The following is a 10,066-nucleotide window of genomic DNA, read 5'->3' as shown; positions in this document are numbered from 1 at the left end:
AAAAAAAATCTAGGACCTTAAGAGGATCCTAATAGACCTACGCAGATCTTCTGTCTATTGAATCAGGTCTTCTAACCACAGCAGGTCTCCTATATATAGCGGGACTTCTATTAATTGAAGACCAATAGCAGGTCCTTTATCTCTATGGAGGCTTATATCAAGACTTTTATGTCTCGTAAGATCTATAGCATCTCTCATATATATGGAAGACATATAGTAGTGTATATTATTTTATCTATAGATGACCAATAGAAGGACTTCTATCCATTGAAGACCTTATACAGGTCTACTATTTATACATCATCAAAACTTCTATACATAGAGGACTTAATGAAACTCTGCTATGCATAGAGGACATATTTAAGTTCTTCTATCCATCATTAACTTGGAGTTGATCCCTTATAAATTCCTGGGAAAGTAAGAAAACGACTTTGTCTGTGGCTCATTACTCTCAGACTCTATGACGCCGACATGAAGTGTATTTTGTCCATGAAGTCGACATTATGATCTCATGTGATGGCCGCTGATTATATAAAGTCAGTCATGAGCTTTCCCAATTCCCCAAAGTCACATCTCACTACAAGGAATAGAATCCTTGAATTTAGCATCGGACAAATATACTTCCCTCTGACATTACGACATTAGAACTGATAATTTACATATCCTACTGAGGGCGATTGGAGAAGCTATTGAAGTTCTTATACCCATAGATGACCTATAAAAGGTCTTCTGTCCATAGCGGACTTATTGAAAGTCTTTCATACATAGAGAACCTATTGAAGCCCTTCTACCCATAGAGAAACTTTTAAAGGCATTTTTTTATGGAGGACCTATTGGAGGTTTAAAATTCATTGATGACCTACAAAAGGTATTCTAAGACCTATTTAGGCTCTTCTATACATAACCCATATATACACTTCTATTCATATATAACCTATTGAAGGTCATCTATTCATAGAGAACATATAGGCCTATAAAAGGTATTCTATCCATAAATTACCTGTTGAAGCTTTTTTATACATAGAGGAACTATTGAAGGTCTCCTACCTATGGAAAACATAATTAAGTTCTCCATATAGGTCCTATTGAATATCTTCTGATTATATATGGTATATTGAAGTTCTTCCATCCATATAGGACATATTGAAGTTCTCCTATCCTTAGATGACCTATTGAAGTTAGTCTATCCATAGACTTTTTAAAGTTCACCTTTGCATTTCTATAGGTCCTGAAGTACTTCTATTCATAGAAGATCTCATTAAGGTTGATAGAGGGACTATCGAAGGTATTATATCCATAACAATCCTTCTTCTATCCACAGTGAACTTCCTCTCCTATTCATAGAAGACCTATAGAAGTTCTTCCGTCCGTAGAGGATCAACTGCTGCTCTTGTATCGTTAGAAGCCATATCGAAGGTATTCTATACATAGGCCCCATTTAGCCCTTGAATGCCGTCTTGTTATTACCTTTCCTTCGAATTTACGAAATCGGAGTATATTTTTTGCAGATTCATCCCAATTCATGAAATCTAATTTTATTGCGGTGCTGTACTCTCTGACTCCATGGCCTCGGTGTGGACTGCATTTTGACCATGCAGTCGATATTATGAAATCATGTAGTCGCCGTTGACTATATAAAATCAGCCGTGAGTTCACCCAGACGTATCTAGTTGACTATTCTATACATATAGGTCCCTCCTGAGTAAGGTTTTCAAATCACAGCAGACCCATTAAAGGTCTTTAAATAATCTCATAATTTTTTCAACATTTTCGAAGTTTCTTCATCATTATCTTCAAAATTCTGAATTCGAAAAAATACTAAAAAAGACAACAACATAAAGTGACTTACTAATACAAACGAAGACACAAACATACATGGCAACACTACTACATATTAAGTGTTTAACTAAGCAAAACATTTCTTAACAACCACTTACTACAACATAACGAGAGAAAAAAATAAATTACATAGTATATAGAAACAACATTAGAAATACTTACAACAACTAACTTAAATTTAGTTATAGTTGAAGTGGAAAAAAGAACGAAACTTATATTTTTTAGTAATAGAAAAAATTAGATTTAGAAAAAAACACAAAACAAAAAATTACAAAAAAACTCTTTGAAGTTGAAATTTATGTTGCTGCGCAGAAACTAGACATACTGTTATATATTGATATTGATTAAAAAAAAGAAAATAAAAAATTATATATGTGTATTATATATTATATGGGTGGAGAGTTTTTTTTTTTGCGGAATCAAAAATTAAAAAAAATCAATTTTTTAAAATTTTTAATTTAAAAAAAATATCTGATCATTGAAAACAGTTATTTAAAATAATAGGCTTATGCTGACACTTGAACAAAATATTTGTAATAATCTCCCTGATATGTGTATGGACCTTAAAGAATATTTATAATCATTTCAGGCTAATGAAGACTCTTGAAAATAGTATACTTTTATGAAGGCACTTATGATATATATTTACAAACTTTCTATTTTCTTAATTAAGGGGAAATGATTCCTTGAAAAAAAAGGTATTTTTAGAATTCAAGACTTTTGAGTGGCCTTTAAATATATTATTAATAATTTTAGACTAATAAAGGCACTTACAATCTTTTTTTAAAAATTCTAGGCACATGTTGCTTCATGAAACAATTACAAATTTTTCAATATTAAACCTAAGACATGTGTTTAATTCGTCGGATATCGTGATGACTGAAATAAAATAGCACTATTCTGATGGTTCTTAAAAAAAAAAAAAAATATTTTTTATGTTGGCCCTTAAAAACTATTTTAGAGTTTCCTAAAAACAGATTTTTAAAAAACATTTTAAAGTATCTGACGCTTGTGGGGGTCCCAAGAAACTCTTTATAATAATTTGAGTATAATGGAGATCTTTGAGGTCCTCGAAAAATCGGATTATGCCGAACCTGAAAATAGTTTTAAGAGAAATCAAGTCTCCTTAAAGACACAATTTTTTTAAATAATGGGATTTGGAGTATACAGAACCTGAATATAGTCTTAAGAGAAATCCAGGTTCCCGAAAAACACAGTTTTTTTTAAATAATGGGATTAGGGGAACCCTTAAAAATTATTATCAACCAGCCAGACAAACTGAGAGAAGGTGAGGAATTTTAACAAATATTTTTAGGGACTTACCGAACACATGGATTTTTTAAAGAATATCATTTAGGGTCCAACACAAGGAGTGAGTTTTTTAAAGGAATTTTTTTTGAGATCAGCAAGGGTTGGATTTTTTAAAGAATATTTTTAGAGGTTAGTACAAGGCGTGGATTTTTTAAGGAATATTTTTTAGAAATACAAGGCGTGGATTTTTTTAAAGATTTTTTTTTTAGAATTCAATACAAGGCGTGGATTTTTTTAAAGAAAAATTTTTTGGAGATCATCAAGGATTGGATTTTTTAAGGAATATTTTTTTAGAATTTAAATAACAATTTTTAGAGTTCAGCAAGGGTTGTATTTTTTAAAGAATATTTTTTTTTTTTGAGTTCAGCAAGGGGTGGATGTATATAGGTCGAAGTTTTGACATCATAAAGGTCATGTCCCATTTTCCATATTTTAATTGGAAAATGGGACAAGGGGGTAACATAAATGAATAACATGAAGTCAATTCAAAATTTCCGAAAAGAGATATTAGACACCCTTCCTTGCACCTTACACCTATTATTGGGACTAAATCCCATTTTACCCCCGTAATAGGTGTAAGGTTATTGAAGGGTGTCTAATATCTCTTTTCGGAAATTTTGAATTGACTTCAATTTGCAACGTTTTCTTGGTTAGAAAAAATTGCTATCCAGAAAATGTTCATCGTAGGACAATGTTTATACCCTCGGCCTTATGGCAGACAGACAATTGTGGGCCAATTTAAAAATGTCCGTCCGTCTGTCTGTCTGGTGCTCACAATAACTCTCGAAAGACGGTAACCGATTTCATCTAAACATTGCACATCGTAATATTTCTTACAAAATTAAAACAAATTGGGATATTCGGAATATCAGTCCACTTCTTCTGGTGCATCTACCAATAAATGGTCAAAATATTGAGGAAAATTATTTTTTTTATAATGTCATGCGAACTTAAGCTTCCGATTTAAACAATACGCATTGTAAAAAGTAGTTCTTAAAACATCAAAGCCTTGTGTTGTTCGTTATTTTTTTTAAATCCATGGCTTCAGTTAGTCTTTAAAAAATATTTTTTAAAAAATCCTAGTCTATTCCTTGTGCTGCTCCCTAAAAGATATTTTTAAAAAAATACATGCTTTGTTTGGCCCTCAAAACAATTGTTTTAAAATCCAGGACTTTTTTGGTCTTTAAAAATATTAAAAAACTACGACTTCTGTTTGCCCTAAAACTTAAAAAATATTTTTTAAAAAAATCCACGCCTTGTGTTGACACTTAAAAATATTACAATAAAAAACTACGACTTCTGTTTGTCCCTAAAAATTAAAAAAATATTTTTTTTAAAAAAATTCACGCCTTATGTTGGCCCTTATAAATATTTTTTAAAAAATCCACGCCTTATGTTAGCCCTTATAAATATTTTTTAAAAAATCCACGCCTTATGTTTGCCCTTATAAATATTTTTTAAAAAATCCATGCCATATGTTAGCCCTTACAAATATTTTTTTAAAAAATCTACGCCTTGTGCTGGTCCTTAAAACATATTTTTAAAACATCCACTTCTTGTGCTGATCCTTAAAACATCTTTTTTTAAAAATCACTCCTTGTGGTGGTCCTTAAAAATATTTTTTTTAAAAATCCACACATTGTGCTGTTGTTTAAAAAATATTTTTCTTAAATTCACGCCTTGTGCTGCACCTAAGAAATGTGTTTTAAAAAATCCATTCGTTGTGTTTTCTTTTTCTTACATTTTCTCACCACCCCTTATAATATATAATACAAAAAATAAATAAATACTATAAAATTAAACTACAAAAAAAAACTCAAAACGAAAAATATTTTTGATATGATTTGCTAAAATACCAAATAATATATTTACATTAACCTCAAAAAAGAAAAAAAAAACAATGTGATAATTATTATCTTCAAATCGCATTACTAATTTTATTTGCTTAATATTTTAATATAAACAAATATATTTTAAATCACATGGAATTTCCCAAAACCAAAAAAAACTCAAACATGAAATTCCAATATCTTCAGCCTGCCTCATTGCGTTGTTATCTGAGAAATCGTCCATTGTTCCTTCCATTTGCTGCAAATGTTTCAAACTCAAAAAACGAAAAAAAAAACAAATCTTTAGAAAGAAGAAGACAAAAAATTTAGAAAATATTTAGAAAGAAAAAAAACCGAATAGATCCCTAAATTAAAACAACAACAGAACTCGCTTTTAACAAGAAAAGAAAAAAATATATCAAGTCAAAAAAAAAAATAATAATAATAAAACAACAGCATTAAAATAATTCATACAAGGTATCAAAATAAATAATAACAACAAAACAACAACTATTTACAATAATAACAACAAAGCTTTCTTTTTTTCATTTTCATTAAAATGTGAAACCACAACAAAACTAATTATAGAGAAACGAACGAAGAATAAAAATAATGTTTAAAATAAAAAAAAAAAATAATTGAGAAAAAACACAACCATGTCAGTTAAATTGTGGTACATTCAATATTTTTATTTTGTAAACTACAGTCAAACCTGGATAAAGTGGGAGTAAATATTTTCATTATCATATATCGATGATATAACCACCATAGTGCAAGGATAACACCATTGCAGCCCAATACACAATACCTACTCTGACAAAAGTCTATGTCTACCAGGCCATGTGGCAATATTCTCAATCTCCTCTTCTAAACTTTTCTTAGTCGTCATAACCAAGCATGACTGTATTTTTGACTTGAAAAATATTCGTTTAATAAATCCACGCCTCAGTTGGCCCTTGAAAAATATTCTTTAATAAATCCACGCCTCAGTTGGCCCTTGAAAAATATTCTTTAATAAATCCACTCCTCAGTTGGCCCTTGAAAAATATTCTTTAATAAATCCACGCCTCAGTTGGCCCTTGAAAAATATTCTTTAATAAATCCACGCCTCAGTTGTCCCTTGAAAAATATTCGTTAATAAATCCACGCCTCAGTTGGCCCTTGAAAAATATTCGTTAATAAATCCACGCCTCAGTTGGCCCTTGAAAAATATTCGTTAATAAATCCACGCCTCAGTTGGCCCTTGAAAAATATTCTTTAATAAATCCACGCCTCAGTTGGCCCTTGAAAAATATTCGTTAATAAATCCACGCCTCAGTTGGCCCTTAAAAAATATTGTTTAATAAATCCACGCCTCAGTTGGCCCTTGAAAAATATTCTTTAATAAATCCACGCCTCAGTTGGCCCTTGAAAAATATTCTTTAATAAATCCACGCCTCAGTTGGCCCTTGAAAAATATTCTTTAATAAATCCACGCCTCAGTTGGCCCTTGAAAAATATTCTTTAATAAATCCACGCCTCAGTTGGCCCTTGAAAAATATTCTTTAATAAATCCACGCCTCAGTTGGCCCTTGAAAAATATTCGTTTAATAAATCCACGCCTCAGTTGGCCCTTGAAAAATATTCTTTAATAAATCCACGCCTCAGTTGGCCCTTGAAAAATATTCTTTAATAAATCCACGCCTCAGTTGGCCCTTGAAAAATATTCTTTAATAAATCCACGCCTCAGTTGGCCCTTGAAAAATATTCTTTAATAAATCCACGCCTCAGTTGGCCCTTGAAAAATATTCTTTAATAAATCCACGCCTCAGTTGGCCCTTGAAAAATATTCTTTAATAAATCCACGCCTCAGTTGGCCCTTGAAAAATATTCTTTAATAAATCCACGCCTCAGTTGGCCCTTGAAAAATATTCTTTAATAAATCCACGCCTCAGTTGGCCCTTGAAAAATATTCTTTAATAAATCCACGCCTCAGTTGGCCCTTGAAAAATATTCTTTAATAAATCCACGCCTCAGTTGGCCCTTGAAAAATATTCTTTAATAAATCCACGCCTCAGTTGGCCCTTGAAAAATATTCTTTAATAAATCCACGCCTCAGTTGGCCCTTGAAAAATATTCTTTAATAAATCCACGCCTCAGTTGGCCCTTGAAAAATATTCTTTAATAAATCCACGCCTCAGTTGGCCCTTGAAAAATATTCTTTAATAAATCCACGCCTCAGTTGGCCCTTGAAAAATATTCTTTAATAAATCCACGCCTCAGTTGGCCCTTGAAAAATATTCTTTAATAAATCCACGCCTCAGTTGGCCCTTGAAAAATATTCTTTAATAAATCCACGCCTCAGTTGGCCCTTGAAAAATATTCTTTAATAAATCCACGCCTCAGTTGGCCCTTGAAAAATATTCTTTAATAAATCCACGCCTCAGTTGGCCCTTGAAAAATATTCTTTAATAAATCCACGCCTCAGTTGGCCCTTGAAAAATATTCTTTAATAAATCCACGCCTCAGTTGGCCCTTGAAAAATATTCTTTAATAAATCCACGCCTCAGTTGGCCCTTGAAAAATATTCTTTAATAAATCCACGCCTCAGTTGGCCCTTGAAAAATATTCTTTAATAAATCCACGCCTCAGTTGGCCCTTGAAAAATATTCTTTAATAAATCCACGCCTCAGTTGGCCCTTGAAAAATATTCTTTAATAAATCCACGCCTCAGTTGGCCCTTGAAAAATATTCTTTAATAAATCCACGCCTCAGTTGGCCCTTGAAAAATATTCTTTAATAAATCCACGCCTCAGTTGGCCCTTGAAAAATATTCTTTAATAAATCCACGCCTCAGTTGGCCCTTGAAAAATATTCTTTAATAAATCCACGCCTCAGTTGGCCCTTGAAAAATATTCTTTAATAAATCCACGCCTCAGTTGGCCCTTGAAAAATATTCTTTAATAAATCCACGCCTCAGTTGGCCCTTGAAAAATATTCTTTAATAAATCCACGCCTCAGTTGGCCCTTGAAAAATGGCCCTTGAAAAATATTCTTTAATAAATCCACGCCTCAGTTGGCCCTTGAAAAATATTCTTTAATAAATCCACGCCTCAGTTGGCCCTTGAAAAATATTCTTTAATAAATCCACGCCTCAGTTGGCCCTTGAAAAATATTCTTTAATAAATCCACGCCTCAGTTGGCCCTTGAAAAATATTCTTTAATAAATCCACGCCTCAGTTGGCCCTTGAAAAATATTCTTTAATAAATCCACGCCTCAGTTGGCCCTTGAAAAATATTCTTTAATAAATCCACGCCTCAGTTGGCCCTTGAAAAATATTCTTTAATAAATCCACGCCTCAGTTGGCCCTTGAAAAATATTCGTTCCGAAACTTTAGCATTTGAATTACTTTTCCCACAGCTGTGATTGATTTGCTTGGCCTCACCGAACTAAATTTTGCTCATTTAACTTAATATCTCTTGATGTTGTTGTTGTACAACAAAAACCCAAATTCAGATGATCAGAAACATTTTCGTTTGACCTGATCACCGGCATAAATCTTAACCTGTTACCTATTACCACTGCTCGGGCTACTTTTTATTTCGTTGTTATTCGAATTTCAATACTAAAGTTGAAAGATTAAAATTTTCAAAATTTGTAGCACCAACAAAACATAGATGGTTTACCGAATTTGATGCTGTGGATCGACAAGAGCAACAACAACAACAATATGAAATGTGAAAAGAGTGGAAGCAAAATTCTACGAAACTGTTTTGTGATACAATGTCGGAATAACAAATTTAATTACTTTTACTAAATCATTTTGTTTTGTTTGGGGATGCACAGTGGGACAAGGTGGATTTTTTAAATCGATTTCTGGGCAGCTAAACAAGGCTTGGATTTTTTAAAATCGATTTTTGGGCAGCTACACAAGGCGTGGATTTTTTAAAATCGATTTTTGGGCAGCTAAACAAGACAGCTAAAAAAGGCGAGGATTTTTTAAAATCGATTTTTGGCCAGCTACACAAGGCGTGGATTTTTTAAAATCGATTTTTGGGCAGCTACACAAGGCGTGGATTTTTTAAAATCGATTTTTGGCCAGCTACACAAGGCGTCGATTTTTTAAAATCGATTTTTGGGCAGCTAAACAAGGCGTGGATTTTTTAAAATCGATTTTTGAGCAGCTAAACAAGGCATGGATTTTTTAAAATCGATTTTTGGGCAGCTAAAAAAGGCGTGGATTTTTTAAAATCGATTTTTGGCCAGCTACACATGGCGTGGATTTTTTAAAATCGATTTTTGGCCAGCTACACAAGGCGTGGATTTTTTAAAATCGATTTTTGGCCAGCTACACAAGGCGTGGATTTTTTAAAATCGATTTTTGGCCAGCTAAACAAGGTGTGGATTTTTTAGGATCGATTTTTGGGCAGCTAAACAAGGCGTGGATTTTTTAAAATCGATTTTTGGGCAGCTAAACAAGGCGTGGATTTTTTAAAATCGATTTCTGGGCAGCTAAACAAGGCGTGGATTTTTTAAAATCGATTTTTGGGGAGCTACACAAGGCGTGGATTTTTTAAAATTGATTTTTGGGTAGCTACACAAGGATTGGTTTTTTTTTAAATCGATTTTTGGGCAGCTAAACAAGGCGTGGATTTTTTAAAATCAATTTTTGGGCAGCTAAACAAGGCTTGGTTTTTTTTTAAATCGATTTTTGGGCAGCTAAACAAGGCGTGGATTTTTTAAAATCGATTTTTGGCCAGCTACACAAGGCGTGGATTTTTTAAAATCGATTTTTGGCCAGCTACACAAGGCGTGGATTTTTTAAAATCGATTTTTGGCCAGCTACACAAGGCGTGGATTTTTTAAAATCGATTTTTGGTCAGCTAAACAAGGCGTGGATTTTTTAAAATCGATTTTTGGGCAGCTAAACAAGGACGTGGATTTTTTAAAATCGATTTTTGGGCAGCTACACAAGGGGTGGATTTTTTAAAATCGATTTTTGGGCAGCTACACAAGGGGTGGATTTTTTAAAATCGATTTTTGGGCAGCTAAACAAGGCGTGGATTTTTTAAAATCGATTTTTAAGGGACCATATATTTTCCCCTTC

The sequence above is a fragment of the Musca vetustissima genome, unplaced genomic scaffold (genome assembly GCF_032173495.1).
Source record: "Musca vetustissima isolate MV318-11 ecotype Yass unplaced genomic scaffold, APGP_CSIRO_Mvet_v1 utg59703, whole genome shotgun sequence".
Taxonomy (NCBI): Eukaryota; Metazoa; Arthropoda; class Insecta; order Diptera; family Muscidae; genus Musca; species Musca vetustissima.
This window is presented reverse-complemented; position numbering follows the sequence as displayed.